Source organism: Propithecus coquereli, unplaced genomic scaffold (genome assembly GCF_000956105.1).
Source record: "Propithecus coquereli isolate 6110/MARCELLA unplaced genomic scaffold, Pcoq_1.0 Scaffold85, whole genome shotgun sequence".
NCBI classification, from domain to species: domain Eukaryota; kingdom Metazoa; phylum Chordata; class Mammalia; order Primates; family Indriidae; genus Propithecus; species Propithecus coquereli.
Window position 1 is genome coordinate 4,341,398 of NW_012154729.1, and position 18,483 is coordinate 4,359,880.

The following is an 18,483-nucleotide window of genomic DNA, read 5'->3' on the forward strand; positions in this document are numbered from 1 at the left end:
GTAAAAAGAAAGATTTTTTGGAGGAAATCACTGACAACCACTGTAATAACATACACAATTTATTAATACTGTGGGTCTGAACTATCCCTCTTTCCTTCTGAAACTCTGTGCTGTCTCTGGGTAAATTAGAAGTCAGTCAATTGGTTCATAGGTGATTTTTATATGGGTGAGTTTTCACTGGAAAAGTAAATGGATGATGATACTAACTTCCCTGGGAAAGCGTCTTTGAGCCATTCTACTTCCTCCCACACCCGTAAATTCATGCCGTTTCCCACCCCACCCCACCACTGCAGAACCCAGCCCTATCTCACCTCACATTTTTAGAGTATGCCCACATCAAGACGGGAAAGGGCCTATTTCCATCCTAGGCTGCCTCATGTGGGTGCCTCTTTGATCCCCAATTTGGAGGCCTCCCAAAACTTCTTAAGATGCCTGGTGCAGAGTTTGTTCTTTCTGGGTTTGGAGAAGACGAGTGCAGCGTAAATAAATAACTGGCTGTCCCAGAAGCACACACCTATGTCTCTGCCCCTCAAAGCAGCAAGTCCACTTAGATGAGATGGTGTATAGAAAAAACTCAGCACGGTTCCTCGTGCATTATAAGCCTTCAACAAGACTTACGTGTTCCCTTCATTTAGGCCTTATATGCAGCCTTCAACAAGGCCTCCCCAAATAGAGCTATTTATTTTCAACCATTATTTCACTAGCATCACCCAGCAATTCCAACACAGCACCTGCCCAACAACGGGTACTCAATAAAGAAGTGTGCAATGAATCACAGTTTCTTTGGATCTCAATTTCTTTAAGATAAGGACTGTAATATCTGACTTCACAGACTTTTCCAAAATGAGCTAGAAAGCCTAGACACAGAATAATTTTACTTTGCTTTTCTTTTCCTCCCAGGAGAAAGATGCATTTCTCCAGTGTCGTCTTCATTGCCCAAGCCCTGCATCTTGCCCACGGCTCGCCAGGTAGCCACACAAACAGAGTGTGTGATGTGTAATCGTCAACATACACATCTCCATTTAATCTCTTCTTTGAAAACGTCAGACAAAAATGTTATTGGGTGGTTAAAGGAATATAAGCCTCCTAGATCAAAGCAGCCACCTGGTCACCCAGCCTTCCCAAATTGAGGCTGTAGTTCATTATAGCCACTTGGTTAACCACATCCCCCTCCCTCGTATATCAACATGCCCAGGAAACAGATTTAGAATTCCTGGGCACTGCAGGGAAAAGCTTTCCAGGTAACCAAGTGTACTAAAACAACAGACCATGTCTTGAAAGATGAGTAGGGCTATAAAAACCAGAGGTTCCTACAACCTGGGACCGTCCCCAGGTCCCCTTATAAAGTCTCACGTCGAAGTACAGGCTCTGCTGACAATGCTTTTTCTTTCAACAGATGGGTTGTTCCTTCCCAGACACTTTTTGGACTAAAACCCAAACATTCACTTTCTTAGCGATTGTTTTTGTTGTCCGTGTTGTTTGCATGTATCTTACTTCCGGCTTGAAGCACGTCCCGCTTCAGTTCTCATACTTGGTAATGCTGGGCTTCCTCTCCTCCTGCAGGTTGCAGGCAGGAAACTGGAAAATGGGCCACAGGAAACCTGGCCTCCTACATCTGTCCCACTTTGTAAATGCAGCTCTGGTTTCATTTTGTCTTGTGTGTCAGCTCTGTTTTAACCCTCGACAAGGCAGCCAAACTCTGCTTCCTGAAAGAACACCGACGTTCTTATCGCCCGAGAAAACTCAGTGAGAATTGTTTTTCCTTCCCAAAGTAAGGAACCCTATGAATTCAACAGGGGAAAAAGACTGAGCAGATTCTCCTACCAGTAGCCATTTGGATCAGAAGAGTGTGGAATTGGAAAAATGACTCACTCAATGTGATGAAGCTACCAGTAAGTCCCCAGTGAAAATTAAAGACTATTTTGTAATCCTGGACGCGGTAAAAGTTATTTTAGATAAATATGATTACTAGTGGTCCAAGGCTACCTGATGCATTTTAACTTGCTCGGCTTTGATAAATAGTACACAAAAATAAGCTATACTCATACCTCATTATAATCTGTCTCATATTATGATATATTTCAAATTATGTTTCCTAACCATATCACAACTATTAAGTTGAACTATATGAAATTGTTTTTATGGGTCAGAAACAGTAAAATACCAGCAATCTCATATACTCAACCTAAAATATATATTCACTCTTAGAATAGATACATACACACAATCACATCCCCAGGACAGTATCTCCTTCGTGTACTGGTCCATGAACCCTTTTGAGAATCTAAAATTCTCTAGGGGAAAAACAAAGACGAACTTATATAAAATACACGTAATTTCAGCAGGATTTGTAAAACTCTAAAGATAATTCTAAAGCTATTGATAAATTCCAAATTAAGACCTTGTTCTAAGAAAATGTTAGCTATATCCTCTACCACCAGTGACACTGAGATTCCATAGGATTCTCAACAACAGGGCTCATACAGGGTCCATTATGTCATTAAAGAGGAGCATTTCTTTTTTAATGCTAACATTTGATGACCACTTACTATGTACCAGACATTGTGCTGAGTGCTTTATGTGTGCTGTCTAAATTTAATATTCTCAGTTCGCTATGCCCATGAGGAAGCTATGACGTTAAAAGGTGAATTGAGACGCTCATGGCCACAGGAGTAATATGGGCCAACAGAGACTCATATCCAGGGGCCATCTGGCTCCAAAGTCCAGGTTCTTAATCACCACGCATATGCTTCCTAATAGAGGCTTCCTTTCTTACATGCACACCTCACTGCTGGCTAAGAGAAAAGTCTCATTTTAATTCCTAGGGCAATCCAACATTCCCATTAGGAATCAGATCAGGAAATTTCCTTGTTCATTTCTGGTTTTGTCTCATCAGTGTCCCCAGTTGTTCTAGTTGGGTTCTGTTTCAAAAAAAAAAAAAAATCTTTGAACCATCCTCCCACCATTTTTTTAACCAATTTCCTCTTTTAAAAGATCTGTACATTGGTTTAGATAGGCTCCAGGTTCCCCCAACACTAACAAGCAAAGCTGGCATGATGCGAACGAGACGTGAGAAGCTATGTGTTTTGTAATTTAGTTCCCCCTGGTCCAAAACATGCGTGCGTTTCACGTCACTATGAAATGAATCATGAGGAACACGTCAAGTGTGAACAGGGACACGGAACCCCATTGAAACTCTACATACCAGTACCTGGCAAGGTACCTAGCACCCAGCAGCGCCTCAAAATCTTTCCTTTCAAAGGAATACCTCCACAGGAGGATCGCTCAAGCCCAGGATTTGGAGGCTGCAGTGAGCTATGATCGTGCCACTGCACTCCAGCCTTGGCAAGAGAGTGAGGCCCCGTCTCTAAAAAAATAAAATCAAATCAAAAAGAAACACCTCTAGGGAAGCCCTGTTTCAGGTTCTAAGAAAGCAGTGTTTGGGATTTCATGGAGGACCACAACATACCCTGAAAAAAAAACATGCTGTTTTGCAGTAACATCTTGCTAACTGTTCTTAAATCTTGCTAACTATTCTTAAATTTTAGCTTCAAATTAATAAGCTCCCTCATGTGCAGTGGGCATTTCCCCTGTACTATTCTTGAGTCTTACATTGTAGAGGCCTTTGCTTGAATGGGAAATCTTTTACCCAAATTTTTGTACTATTAATATTAATAAAACTCAATCCTGTGTATAAGGGGAAAAGTTGGGAGTCAGGATATACAAATTCTTATAGCAGACAAGGCCTTAAAGAGTTGTGTGATCTGTGGCAGGGATCTTAACTTCTCTGTTTTCAACCTCCTCATTTGTAGAAGAGGTGAGGCCAGTCCTAGTCCTCTCCATACATGAGTGTTACCAACTAAAGAGACTTTATAAGATTAAAAGTATTTTGAAAGTAAAAATGTGTAATCCTTTTGATCGATACATCAATTGCATAAATGATCTTTAAGGATGAAATAATGTCTTCAGCTTCAAATAAAGCCTTAACAGAGGCATTTTCTTAAATCTGTGGTTGTCGACATTAGAAAATGTTTATTTACTTAGATACTTTAATATGGTTTTACAAAAATCATAATAAAGGAAATCTTATAGACCACTCCCACTAGAATTGAAACCATAATCTTTCAGATAAACGTGAAAGCTTTTTTGTGCTAAATAAGAAGTGATGAAAGTCAAAAGTATATACCCAGTGCAATGAGAACACTTTTGTGTGATACAAAATGATGGTGGTTTTTCCACATCCAGAAACTGAAACATTTCCTGCCAGAGCATCCTCCAAACTCTTCTATTGTGTTGAAACTGTAAAATCTTTCTAAATCAGGACTTCCTCCTATTATGTTTTAGAGGCGTCTTTCTGGGAAGGGTAGATCCAAGGCAAAAGGTAGGAATTCCTGCAGCACCACCCAGTGGAAACATTAGAGAAAAAAAAAAAAAGCAAGATAAAATATTTTTAAAAGAAAATTCATGTTTTAGCTCTTCTAATTAAAAATCTGGAACCTATTCTTTTTCCATCCATGGCAACCTGCAATATGTTCAGCTTACAAGCGACCTTTAACATCACATCTGCCCTGTCTCTTGCACAAGTGCATGCACACCAGGCTACACCAGGATCAGGAAGGACGGGGCACCCCTGGGGAGGAAGGCGTCCCAGGTGGGGTCAGGTGCGGACTGCAACACCATCCCTTCCTCTGAGAAGGACCCCCAGGGGACCCTGGGGACCGGGAAGTCTGCACAGCTGTGCTGGGCACCCCAGTCCTGACGCAGCAACAAGGAGCATTTCCTGGCAGAGAGGTACCCAAACAGCTGTGTGTCTTCCCCTTCCCCTGGCCCAGCTGCACCTGGTCTGGGCCACCTTTGACATCTCCACAGCAATTCTACCTCCTAGTTCTGCCCCGGGGGAGAGTTACAGAGCCTTTTCCTCCCCTCATGGCTCATATTTCCTGTCCCCCCACAACTCCCTCCAGAGTGAGCATTGCTTCTGCCCCCCACACACGGTGCCACCCAGGCCACTGTGGGACCCACAGGCTCCCCAAGGATCACTGCAGTTTGGCTCCGCTTCATCTGCTATCTCCACCAAGACACGTCTCTCCTCGCCAGTGCCTGCTTCTCACGCATGCATGACACATCCAGCTAGAATTTTCTTGGGAACTGGATGGAGCCTCCTCCCCCTTCTAGCTTTCCTCCACAGAAAACCCTGGAGGAGAGAAGCCCTGTGTCCTCTTCCCAGGGAAACCAGGGAACTTTGTTGTCTTCTCTACACAGCTTAAAACAATAAAGCATCATTTCTTTTCCGTCATTGCTGGGCAGTTAAGTCGCTAAAAGAAAAAAAAAGTCCCCAACATCAGCCCTCCTGGAAAAGTTACCTTTCCCTCTTCCTGGAGTAAATCCACGGAAACCATTTTAAATTTCTTTTTAAATAAATGATATTCGCTGGCTGATCTTGACATTGTTTAGAAGCATATGATCCATGCTAAAACTTTATAGCACAGCATATGTGAACTGCTGATAATTTACAACAGGCTGATAGTAATATAAATCTTTTTTTTTCCTTTTCTGAAATGTCACATTTGCCAAAATGCGATGGTTCCTGGCATTGTCAAGATTTAGCTGGATTTCAAAGCATGGTAATTGAGTTTAATGAGAAGAAAAAATTTTTAAAAAACTAAAAAAAAAAGATTTAGCTGGATAATGTTGATACTACCTAGTCTTTGGGTCCTACTATATATAGTATTCTTGCAAAAATGGTTATGAGTTAAGGGTATTTGTAACTGAAAGATCACCAGCAACATCTTCTTTAGAGCTACCTAACAGAAGTGGTTCCCCCAAGTGAGGAACTGGTTAGTTTCACTGTTTTTCTTCGGGACCGTCTCAGCAAAACTCTTTCACGGTTTAGGAAATGCAAATTCCAGGCATAAACTTTAATACGTAAATCTGGTGTGATAATATATTCACTTTGGAAGAGATCTATAAAAAACAGTGAATCTGCAGTCTTCAAAATATCATCACCTGCTCATGTGGTGGACATCTGTGGGGGATTTGAGCAGCATCTCAAGTCATGAAGGTAGTAACTGGCCCTTTTTTTTTTTTTTGTAGCTTTATTCGCCCTGTATGCATATATTTCCGTCACGTTTTCGTACATGGATGTCAAGTCTAGTTACATATGATGCTTATGGTGCCAAATGCAGAGGGCTTCTTCTAAATGTAAATAACTTCTAATAAAGTTCTTTTTAACATGAAATGAAAATATAATGGCATTAAGATAAAAGAACGAACCAAAGCCCTCTCACTTTTCACTGAATACCTGTTTAAAACCAAGCCTGACTTGTAGATGAACAACAGTAAGTGCAGAACACATTTAAAATATCTCGGTGTTCCTGGTGGGTACTGTGATTTCTAAACCTTGCAAAAATAGAGAATGAGTGATTTCAAAACTAAATACTCTTCACCCAACGCCTCATACTTAAAACTGATTTTTTTATTAGCTGCCAAGATGCACTGAATAAATGAAAAAAATAACATTAAAACTGTCATCAAGAGGCAGACGAATGGTTCATTCATGTCCAAGGAATGTTGTTGCACAAAGGCCACCAAAAGCATCTGCTAGAAGAGATTGGCTGTTGGTGGCATTAGCGTCAAACATCGGATCTGTACCCCAAAGCACCCTCACTGCGCTTAATTCCCATGCAGGCATCTGCCATCCACTAACTTGACTGGTCCATTTTTGAAACGTTGCATACGACTTATCACTCCACCTACTCTTCCGATAAGTGTTCAGCGTGAACACATTAACTGCATAAAGTAACAGCCATATCTTGCTTTAGTGATCTTTTTCTCCCTTGCTAAAGAAAATCACTCTTTTTATTAGGTAAAATATTTTAATCATCTAGTACATGTACGATCTTCTTCATCAAGGTCTTAAAGTTTCTACTTTCTTGAGGACAAATTACTAGGTCTTAATATTTAGGTTAAAAACACACACAAAGGAAGTGGCAAAGAGTGAAGAAGGATGTTGTTCTTGTGGTTCAGCTCTGATTTAAATCAAAGCAGGACAACAATCTTATTTGAGAGCAGTGACCCCCCCCAAGCTTTTGAAAACCCACAGTACATATACTTGGGTGATTTTGTTTGATTCAAGACATCTTTGAACAGCATATAATTTCGTAATTAAAGTAATACACTTTTAAACAAATTTTTCCTATAAGATCAAATTGCTGAGAGCTAACAAGAGGGGAAAAAAGCAAAAATACTTTTATAAAATTTAAAATTAAAAAATTTTTAAACAAAATATTTTTTTAAAAAATAAACTTTTAACACTCTTCAAATGATTCCATTTATCATCAACACAGAATTGAGAATTAATGGCACAACAGACTGGGTGTGGTAACTCATGCCTATAATCACAGCATTTTCGGAGGCTGAGGCAGGGGGATTGCTATGGCCAGGAGTTTAAGACCAGCCTGAGCAACACAGTGAGACCCCCGTCTCTACGAAAAAATGAAAAAATTAAAAATTAGTTGTCTGTAGTCCTAGCTTCTCGGGAGGCTAAGGAGGGAGTATCGTTCGAGACCAGAAGTTTGAGGCTGCAGTGAGCTATGATCAAACCACTTTACTCCAGCCTCGGCAACATAGCAAGACACTGTCTTAAAAAAAAAAAAAAGAAAAGAAAAATGATACAGCAACTAAAGAAGTGAATTAAGCAAGAACAGGAATCCTGACTGATTCTTCTGGCTTTGCCTCAACTATCAAAGATGAAGTAGGTCCATCAATAGGCATTTTTGCACTGGCTAGATATGCAGCACAGATGTGACAATCATTTCTAACCCTCACTCGAATACCATTTGGGGCATCTGGAGACATTTGCTCTAAAATGCTTTTTTAAAAAAAAAAAAAAAGAAAGAAAGAAAGAAAGAAAAGAAACCATCCAATGCAAGCATCCATTGGTTGAAACCATCCATCCAATTGGTTTCATGGATGGTTGGATGGTTGGATGGTTGGATGGTTGGATGGTTGGATGGTTGGATGAAACCATCCATCCAACCTCTGATCTAAATGATCAGTATCTGGGGCTTGGTAAAAACAGGCAGGAACTTCAGCAGAAATAACCTCTCTACCAATGCTCATGAACTCTAGATTCCAGAGGATTTCAAGATCACACGTGAAAATCGATGAACTGCACCTCACATACAGTCTTCCAAACAACACCAAATGGCTTGCTTTCTTTGTAACGGGACTTGCTGAAATTATCAGGAATCTAAGCATTCTTCTTTCCTGAAAAGTATATCACAAATCCAGGTTCTCTCCTGACTTCTCACAGTGAAACAACAATTCTTCGGGGTGGAGAAGTTTAGTATAAACACCCCCTTATGCAGAACCCTCTTTACAGAACCAGGGTTTGCATCCTACATGGGCAGAGTGACCCTGTATAGAGAGCAGCAAAAACTGAGGTCACATACTGTCCTATTCTCTGAGACTCATACATCCCTCTTACAGCCTACATCTCTACACGAGCATGCGTGTGTGTGCGCTTGCGTGCACACGCATCATCTTCAATGCTTATCTCTTTCCTTTTGCAATAAACTCTAACAACACACTTGTATTTTAGCCTCTAAAGGCAAACCTTCCAAACTCCAATAAGGAGATAAACTAGGGGAGAGTTCCCATTCCAGTTCAATGAGTATTGACCAGAGAAGTGTTCTTCTCTACTTTTAGAGTTAGGAAATCATTCTAACATCTACCCTTTTTCTTACTTAGGGCTCTGCTTAATAGAATATTATGATCATCCTGGGCCTCAGTACCCTCATTCTGAGGTTGATGACAACCTACAGGTACAGACAGTGTAGAATTCCTACAGTTAATTCCCACAGAGAATTCCTGCAGTTACCCTAGAATAAATCCCAGGGCTTATTTGGTGGTGGTGGTTGTTTTTATCTCTCTTTTCTGACAATTAAGTGCAGGGAGAAAAATCTGCTTAATCAAACATTCTGGTTAATCAAGGTTTGACTATCAACAAAATGACTCCTTGGCAAAACTCAGCTGAAATTAATTAGGAAACCTAGTCCTCCTTCACCAAAAATAATTTGGGTATGTAGTCACTCATCTTTTCATCATCACACAGGCAGTGTCTTTTATTATTGTTTTTTCTGGGGGGAGGGGGTGGGGGGTTCTTTTATTATTTTAAAACTCAATAAGAAACATCATTAATTTCAAAAAGTTATGGACAAAAGCTAAATACACAGGTTTTAGTATTAATATAAGTGAAGGACATTTAACTGTGAATATTATGGAACTGAGAAGTGGTTACCCAAGGGAACTACGAAAACTTGGTCAATTGAAGTCTTTAATTACCAACTAACAGTGGTTGCTCTACAATGATTAATTCTAATACATAAAGAGCTTTACATTGAGATTCTTTCAAGCTGCACTTTCCTATGAATAATTTAACTGTTAACCAACCATTCTCAGGATAACACTGATATCAACAACAGGGCTAAAGCTTGTCCTCTAGGACTGTGGTCCCCAACCCCTGGGCTTCAGGAGGTGAGTGTGGTCCCCAACCCCTGGGCTGCAGGAGGTGAGTGTCGTAGTGGCCAGCCAGCTAAGCTTCATCTGTATTTACAGCCACTCTTGTCCTCCCTCACATCACCCCCTGAGCACCGCCTCCCCTCCACCCCCACCCCCGTTAGGTTAGTTAGTTGGGACAGCTGCCAAACTAACCTGATTTCTGTACATCTGCTTTTCTTGAAAGTCTGAACAAAAAGTATGGGAAATGGTATAGAGCAGCTGTCCCCAACCTTTTTGGCACCAGGAACCAAATTGGGTGGCAGAGCTCTGCAGCCCAGAGCTCTGCAGCCCAGAGCTCTGCAGCCTGGTCCCTAACAGGCCCCAGGAAGTGGGGACCACAGGTGTAGAGGTCCTTTTTGGCTATCTTTATAGTTTAACTAAGTCATCTGCCTGATTTACTGTCTAAGAAAAAGCTGGATATATGCATAGCAACGAGGTGCTTTAGCAAGTCCAATGGCAAGACAGGGGGGACTCTATTGACAAGCTTTTTCCTTTTCAGATGGTTTTTAACTCACTGAGTGCTAGGTATTGTACAAAGTGCTGGGATAAATACAAGGATGAGAAAAACACAGGTGGGCCCAAAGGGAGCTTCCAGACTGATGGGCACCACAGGTGTGGAACTCATCATGACACATACATGCACAGGTACCCCTCACTAGCCAAATATAACGGGTTCAAAGGTATGGACAGTGACTTCAGATAATGAGGGATACTGTACTATCACATCTACTTGGTTCCTGAGTTTTGCAGAAAGGGTATTAATGAATAATGAGGGACTCCAGCCCTATATCCAGAAATGTGTATCTACAACTGTCCAGTTCCTGTGTTTGGATAGCAAGAATTTAGAGAAGGAGAATTCAAGTAATGAGAAAACCTGTAAATAAAGTCTATGGCAAAGGCTCCAAGAGCCAGGAAGAGATGACCGAGGGACATCTAGTGTGGCGGGGTAGCATAGGTTTCCCCAGGGAAGTGATGGCTGAGCAGCTGAGCTGAGAGTGAACTGAGGGGTGACTACAAATTGCAGAGTGGAGTTTGAAAAATTGATGGGAGTGGGGAACCGGGGCAGGGGGTGGGGAGGATTCCCAAGAAAGAAAACAGCATTTACAAAGGCCCAGTGGACAGACGACACCTTAAGCATTTGAGGAATTGAGGAAAGGCCAGCGTGGCTAGCCCGAATCACATCTTGTAGCTTAAGTTAAAGATTTTGTTCTTTGTCTTAAACTGAAGACCTGGAAGATTTTCAGGAGAGGAGTGACATGGTCAGAACTGTGTTTTGAAAGGATTGCTCTAGTTCCTGGATGGAGAAGGGATGGGAAGGGGCGAGAGGGAATGTGGGAGCTCTCCAAATACAGCAGTGGGGGACGGAGAGCACTTTCAAAGACTATCAGAAGGAAGGAGCAGGGATTTAACCAGGAGATCGAAATCCTATCTGGGCCTACTTAGCAGCCAACCAAGAGACAGTCACTGGCGTCCCCAAGAATGAGGAGGCTCTGGGTTATTAGAAATGAGTGCTGCCTATCACAAACTTCAAAAGACCAGGAAGAAAAATGAAGCACAACAGCTAACACTGATCTTCCATTGGGTGTCCCTCATTTAATAAGGGGCCAAAATGGAACTGAAGGGGAACCTTCTGGGGAACGGAACCCCTTTTCCCTCCATAAGACAGCATTTTGTTTAAATTGCTGTGTATGTCTATAAGTCAGTTGTTTGAGGATGACAGCAAAAATTCACAACACACTTTCACAATTCTTAGAAGGATTCAGGTTCTTTACTCTAAAAAACTAGTACACAAATAGGACTTCTGAGTTGAAAGGGATTATCCCAGCTTACCCACTTCAATCACTTCACCATCAGGCCAAAGAAACTGAGGCCCAGGGAGATTAATGTCCTCTCAACCCAATTAGTTCAACCCAAAAGAGAATACATTTTTTCCCACAAGACGCATTACTTTTGGCTAGTTTAAATATTTTTTGGATATTAAGTAATGTAGAAGGGATTTTTCCCTCTTATTGTATGATGAGAAAGTCTATATATTTTAATGATCTAAAATAATTTTTTTTTAATTTTTTTTTTTTTTGTAGAGACAAGGTCTCGCCATGTTGCCCAGGCTGGTCTCAAACACCAGACCTCAAGCCATCCTCTTGCCTCAGCCTCCCAAAGTGCAGGGATTAAAGACATGAGCCACCACACTCCTATTGATTTATTTTTAACCAAGCAGATTGAATAAAAAATATTGCAGTATTTTATCAAGGTGTTCTGGGGTTTAAGAATCTCCATGGTAGAATCATGAAATTGCCATAAGAGAATAAACAAATAGGGAATGTTTTGGGATGAAGGAAATATTTTCTTTTGGGTGGCTGACACAGATGTATATGATAACACTAAAGATCTGTTCATTTTAATGATGTAAATCATATCTCGATTTTTTTAAAAAGAGGGAGGTACACAAAAAGTCTCATATTTCTTATTCTATTGTTTAAAGGAGCCCAAACCTCGTCAATCTTAAGAGAAGGTATCAATAAAAGGAAAAAATTCTAGGGTTCTATAGCACTGCAGGATGTCTACAGTTAACAATTATACATTATATAGTTTCAAACAGCTAGAAGGAGGATGTTGAATGTTCCCAACACAAAGAAATGATAAATGTTTGAGATGATGGATATGCTAATTACCCTGATCTAATCACTAGGGAAACATCACTATGTACTCCTTAAATATGTACAATTATTATGTCAATTAAAAACACAAACAAAAAAAGACAGAAGTTATCCAGATAAGTGTGTTTTATACCCATCCCATCACTCCATATTATACATGGATAATTGGGAATTGTTCTCAGATATAGTGGCTTTAAGAACACTATGATACTATGTGCTTTAGATCCTCTTTTTAAAGTGTGTAAATTCATTTTAGTCCAATTCAAGTTAGAATACATTAATATAACCATCATCTTAATTTCTGTAAAAATATACAAGTAAATCTCTCAGCCATGTTATAAAATAATCCTATTTAATTCTTAGAATAATTTAGTAATTACTTTCCAGGAAATGTAAATTTATGCATATCAATAGTCAGTGAGTTCATTCCTAGTGGCAATTCAAACCAAATCAAAATTTATTGAAATGACCAGTTCAAAGTTTATTTTAAAACTGGTGACATATATGTAAGTTTTCAGTAATAGGTAAAAGGCCATTTTTATTTTGGTTTCAGGTAGAAATCACAAAGAATCAAATTTATGCATAGAATAGTTATCTACAAGGCCAAATGATCCATCATTTTTGAAAGCCCTTAGGATCTAACAGGACACACACACATGCTGATAATTCAATTTACCAGGGCTGCACTATAAGTGGCAAAAACAGAGTTTTCATGGTCTCATTGTCATGGTTTCAATCAAAAAGCTGAAAGACCTCAATTCAAAGTGGCCATGGCAATAGTAATCTTGAGCTAAAAATCAATTTATAACACCAATTTCAAAGTTTGGAAACTCTACTGACATAAAATGAAACAGTAATAAATAAGAGTTGTCAAAATGTATAAAATGCACCTTCCTCCCCCTTCATAGTGGGATAATTCCAAGGTGTATTTTCAGTTTAACCTAGTTTTTCTTCTTTCATCATTTCACATTCTATTTTGATGTGTAGTGCCCTCTACTTCCTGTTACTACATCTTGATACTCTACTGCAAATCATGACTCATTCTTAAATCATAGAGAAACTCCTCAAAATCCCAAATTTCACAGCGCACAGAAACTCAGTCTTTCAAGAGGGCAAGCATTCTTAGAACATTACTTGAACCACAGAGGACAAAAACATTGAACAAGTTCATGTAGAACAATGTCGATCCATTGTTGAGTCAACACATTTGTTAGATCAATATACAAGCTCTACGTGATAACTTCAGTCTTAGTACTAGTTATTAAGGTGTGTTACATGATGTGTTAAGTAAAAATAAGTTACAAAGCAGTTAAGTACTATGATTCTAATTAAAAATTTTATGTGCATGTGTGTACGTGTTTATACATATATACACATACCCATTTTAAAAGATCAGAAAAATATAAATCAAAATGTAAATAGTGGAATTATGGGAGATGTCTATTTTTTTTCATTGTGGTTTTCTCTATCTCCCTAAGGTAATTCATGCTAATATTTTTTATAACAGAAAAAACAACTAACCTATAGAAAATACTTTTATGCTAGCATGGTGTCAAGTATGTTATAAATCAATCTACACAGGCAAAGAGGAATTATGGATAACCAGGACATAAAAAACTTTTGCATGAAACATACACAAAAATCTGTTAAGAATAGAGTCCTTCATGCAAATCATCCATGCCTCTCTCATGTGTATGTTTAGGTGCAGGTCCTTGGGAACGTGTTGGAAGCCAATTGCCTGGGCTCTACAGCCAGGGCAAAACCAGAATGGACAGAGAGTCCATTCCTTTTAAGGTTTAATGAGGAAGCATGTGTCTATATAATCCCAACCACTCCAGAGGCTGAGGCAGGAGGATTGCTTGAACCTACAAGTTCAAAGCCAGCCTGAGCAACACAACGAGACATCCTCTACCCTCATCTCTACTCTAAAGTAGAAAAATAAAAATAAAGTTTAATGAGGAACCCCAGGTCTGGGAAACACGGAGATGATTGAGTCATTCTCTGGAACTGAAAGGGAACAAAACTACCAATTAGTAAGCAGTAACTCACCCTCAGTGATAAAAGACTCTGCTGCAGGAAATCACATCCTTGGATAATTTTTTATGGAGTGTTTTGGGTTGTCATTTTACAACATTTCACAGCACTACATTGGTCTTCTGAATCAGACAGATGTATAAATATAATTGAGTAGCACAGAACACATAAAATCCAGTATCTGACAGCTAAGAAGGGAATATTTGAATTTATATACACTGCCTGTAAGTCCTTTAAAACTAATTTCAGGAAAAGATTCAAGTTCCAAAAGGTTATTAAAAATACAAATTTTAATATATGATCTCAGAGTTACATTTACTGTATATTAGCAGTCTTGAATTAATTAATTTTTTATATAAGAAATAGAGGAGGTCTTCAATAAATGTTTAGGTAACTTCAGAACTGAAATGGAACTGAAAAATTGCTGCTCTTCCCCTTCTGGGCTACTGCCATTCTGGTCTGAAAAGCATTGGTACCAAGTGCATGAAGATGCTACTCCCGTGGAGATTCGGGGATGGTTTAATTCAGCTCACAAAGGGTACGCCACTACAACATCATCATTTGCATGTCATTCTATTGCATGTTACTGACCAAAAAGAGAAAAATTCACAAATATTATATTATACATGTGGCAAAAACTACAACTGACAACTTTTCAATGCCCTATTTGTTCAATGAATGCATGTGAAAGAGTTTTCATCATCTTCACCATCATTATCAAGGTAAATAAGAGTTTCTTAATCTGGGCACTATTGACATTCTGAGCTAGAATATTCTTTGTGGGGGTCTTTCCTGTGCATTGTTGAATGTTTAGCAGCATCTCCAGCCTCTACTCGCTAGATGCCAGTAGCACCCCCTCTAGTTATGACCACCAAAAATGTGTCCAGACATTGCCAAATGTCTCCTGGGAGGCACATTACTCCTGGTTGAGAACCACTGATTTAAATGAACTTCATGCATCTCAAATAATTACTTGTTGGAATGAGGAATTCTAAATACTTCCTTTTTATCTGAAGGAAATGCACTCTTGAGAGAAAATATGTACAATGTCCATTCTTAAGGAGCTACCATGCAAAATGATGTTAGATCTTGAAAGCTTTTCTTATCTATTATGTTTTGTTATCCTACTCACAGCTTTCAATGCAAATTAAATGCAACAATTTATTGAGTACCAACTCTATACAAGGCACGGCACTAGGGACTTGTACTCATGTCCACTGACTCACGCCCTGGTAGGGCTGGTTGGGTTGTTTTTAGGACACACTTCGCCACTGTAAAAGAAATGCCAACACCTTAAAAATCCTCAAGAGAGAGGCAATATATCTTTGTTAATAAAGGGGCCCCATCGGTCTAATCAGATTCCTTAAAATTCTTTACCCTTTTTAGTAACTCCACACATTTCTAGGCAACATTTAAAGGTTTTTTGCTTTTGTTTTTGTTTTTGTTTTTTTTAAAAAAAGGGGCAGAAGGCCTTTGCTATATTTGGCATAGAAAGGCCATCACTCTTCATACTCAGGGGGTTTTGCAGGCAGGATCATTACTGGAAACTCTAAGAACACTAAGGACAGTCTCCTTAACTGTCTGACCCATGTGCCCTCCTAACACAATTTGTAATTTTATAGTCCTCATAAATTGGAACTCATAACTGACCTTTTTCAGATAAATGTGTACCACAGAGAAAGAAAGAAAAAGAGAAAGATCTGAGGGCATTTTGTTTGGCACTAAGGCTCACAGATCGATTTCAACTCATTAACAGATGCCCAGAGCATGTTTGGTTTCTCTCCTTCCCCACAAAGACTTGAAGCACCGATAGGAGAAGACGGGTGCGTTTGAGCCGCTTAACGCCCCCCTACCCGCCCCCCACCCGCACACGCAAGGGGAAGAAAACCTATAAGTCAAATCCAAAATGGCCAGAGTGACTTCAAAGTTTTCAAGATGCTGCCCTGAAAAGGCTCGTCGGGCGGCTGCACCTCTAAGTAAATAAAGCCGTAACTTGTCTCCCTCCCCGGCACTGGGCTCCTCCGGCTGACAGTGGCTGCACAAAACCCCTCCTGTGCCGAGCAGCGGAAACTCCTAATGAGATTAGTTGGTGTGTGTGCAGACATTACTTAGCAATGACTAAAGGGGCTCTCTCTTCCTGCAGCAGCCAGTGGAAAATTCAGGGAACTTTTTCCCCCTGTAGCAGCAGAATCCCTTTAACCCTCTCCCCAGCCAACTCCAAAAACAACTCGGCCTCCCCTGCACCCCCCTACCCCGGGCTGGGGGACGGGGGAGAGTTAAAGACCGTCCAGGGGCTTTCAAGGGAGGGACGGCGGGGGCTGGCGGGGAAGGGGCGGGGTACCCCTCGAACACTACAAAGGAAACTGTAAAAGGCACAAATACATAAACCTGAGAAGGAGCAAACCACAGTTTCTTTGTGAGCTCCTCTAGTGAGTCATTTTCAAGATGCTGTCTGCTGCCAGTTTCAAAGCGGAAGCGCATGGCAATTAGTCTTGCCGTTTCCAGACAAGCCAGAAACTCTCCCGACACTCGTTTTTTTTTTTTTCTAAAAAGCCCCTTTTGCAGTTTCTAAAATAACATTTCTTGCTCCCACCTCCACCCGCCACCTAACAGCAGCTTGTCCCCAGGATGATTCGGTTCAGAAAACATAACAAAACCGAGATCTTTTATTTTTCTTTTTTAACCACACCCCAAAATTTTTATCTCCCCCCGCAAAAGTTACAGTAGCGTTACAGGCCAACATTCAGTTCGAAGCTAAGGAGCGGGGATCGCCACGATCGTCTCTTGCCGGGTCCTTCTCCAAAACCGTATCCAGAAAAGACTCCACCGGCTTTTAAATGTCCGACTAGGAGTGCGCTAGGGGCGGTGACCTGGGCGGGGGTCACCTGCCGGGTGCGAATGGACGCAGACCCCAGCCCTGTGCCCTCCACCTCCCCTCTCCATTTGGATCCGAGCGGTGGGTCCGAGCACCGGTGCCCTCTGCCCACCCCGAGAAGAGCCCGACCGCACTCCCAGCTGGAAGGCCGGCGGTGGTCCAGCCCCCGGGCACACCGCCTGCTCCAGACACCAGTCACCGTTTTTCCCCGGGACCCCACGTCTTGCTGTCCCCTGCTGCCGCCACTGCCTGCAGCGATGCCCTGGGCCAGCCCCCGGGGCTGCACGCCCGGCGCCCCATCCTCTGGGCTCGCAGCCCCAGGGCGGGGAACTGCCGGCGCAGGGTCCCCCAGCCCTGGCCCAGCGCGCGAGCTGCAGCGGCGGCGGTGGCCGCGGCAGAGCATCCCCGGCGGCGCCCCTTCCCCGGGCCGGTCGTCCCTCGCGGACGCACCCCCACCCCCACCCCGGCCCGGAGCCCACCCCGCGGCGCCCCCCGCCCCACCCCCACCAAGCCCAAGAAAAGAGAAAAAAACAAAAACAAAAACACCCCAAACGAAACTTTGCAAGTGTCCGAGCAACAGGCAGAAGCCCTGTTACCTACCCAGACGTGGGGGAGCTTTCGAGAGCCTTCTTCGGGGGAATTTCTAGGAGGACCCGGGCAAAAGCCCCCGACTTTCCATGCTGACAGGCGTCTGCAGACGGTCTGTTGCTCTTGTAATGAGATCCTGATTTTTCCCCCTTTTTTTTTCTTTCTCTCGCTCCTCTTTTTTTTTTTTCCCCTCTGGTGTGTGTGAGAGCAGGAAGTTGGAGCAGTCAGGCCGAGCCGGCTCACTTCCTTTACTGCATTATTCCCCAGGCGGTGTGCAGTCTGTGTAAACAGGCTTTTCCGCCCCGCGCCGCGCGCCCCGGCCGCGGCTGTGCGCCGGGGCTGGCCGCCGAGGCCCGCGCATACTCCGCCGCCCCGGGCCCCGCGCGCTCGCCCCGCACCGCGCGCCCCCGCGCCCGCGCCCCCGCCCGGCTTCCTGCTCCGCCGCCCCAGGGGAGGAGCCTCCCGCCCCGTCGCGACTCCGCGCGGCCGCAGCCCCTCCCCACGGGGAAGGGGGCCTCGGCCCGCGACCGCCAGAAGCCTTCCGCGACGCGCGGGGCGCCGACTCCGGGTGGGGCGGGGGCGAGGATCCCTCCTGCGCCCGCGGGGTCCCGGCGCTGGGGGGCGCGCTGGCCACCACGGGGCGGGGGTCGTGCCCTGCCCAGTTGGCCTGGGAAGGGGGGGCGCGAGGTGGGAAGGCCGCTGGACTCGCTGTTTTCTATCAGCTGGGACGGAAGAGTTGGGGGGCCGGGGGCGATCGGGGTTCAGGGT

The 18,483-nt window shown here is 42.5% G+C and overlaps 1 protein-coding gene across 1 annotated transcript in view; it reads right to left on the bottom strand.

Moving 5' to 3' along the window:
* Positions 1–18,063, bottom strand: part of ELK3 (ELK3, ETS-domain protein (SRF accessory protein 2)) — a 67,983-nt gene extending 49,920 nt beyond the window's left edge. Inside the window, exon 1 of the mRNA XM_012664052.1 lies at positions 17,728–18,063. The gene's annotated coding sequence lies outside the window, so the exon portion shown is untranslated. The remainder of the gene's footprint in view (positions 1–17,727) is intronic.
* Positions 18,064–18,483: the final 420 nt, after the last annotated feature.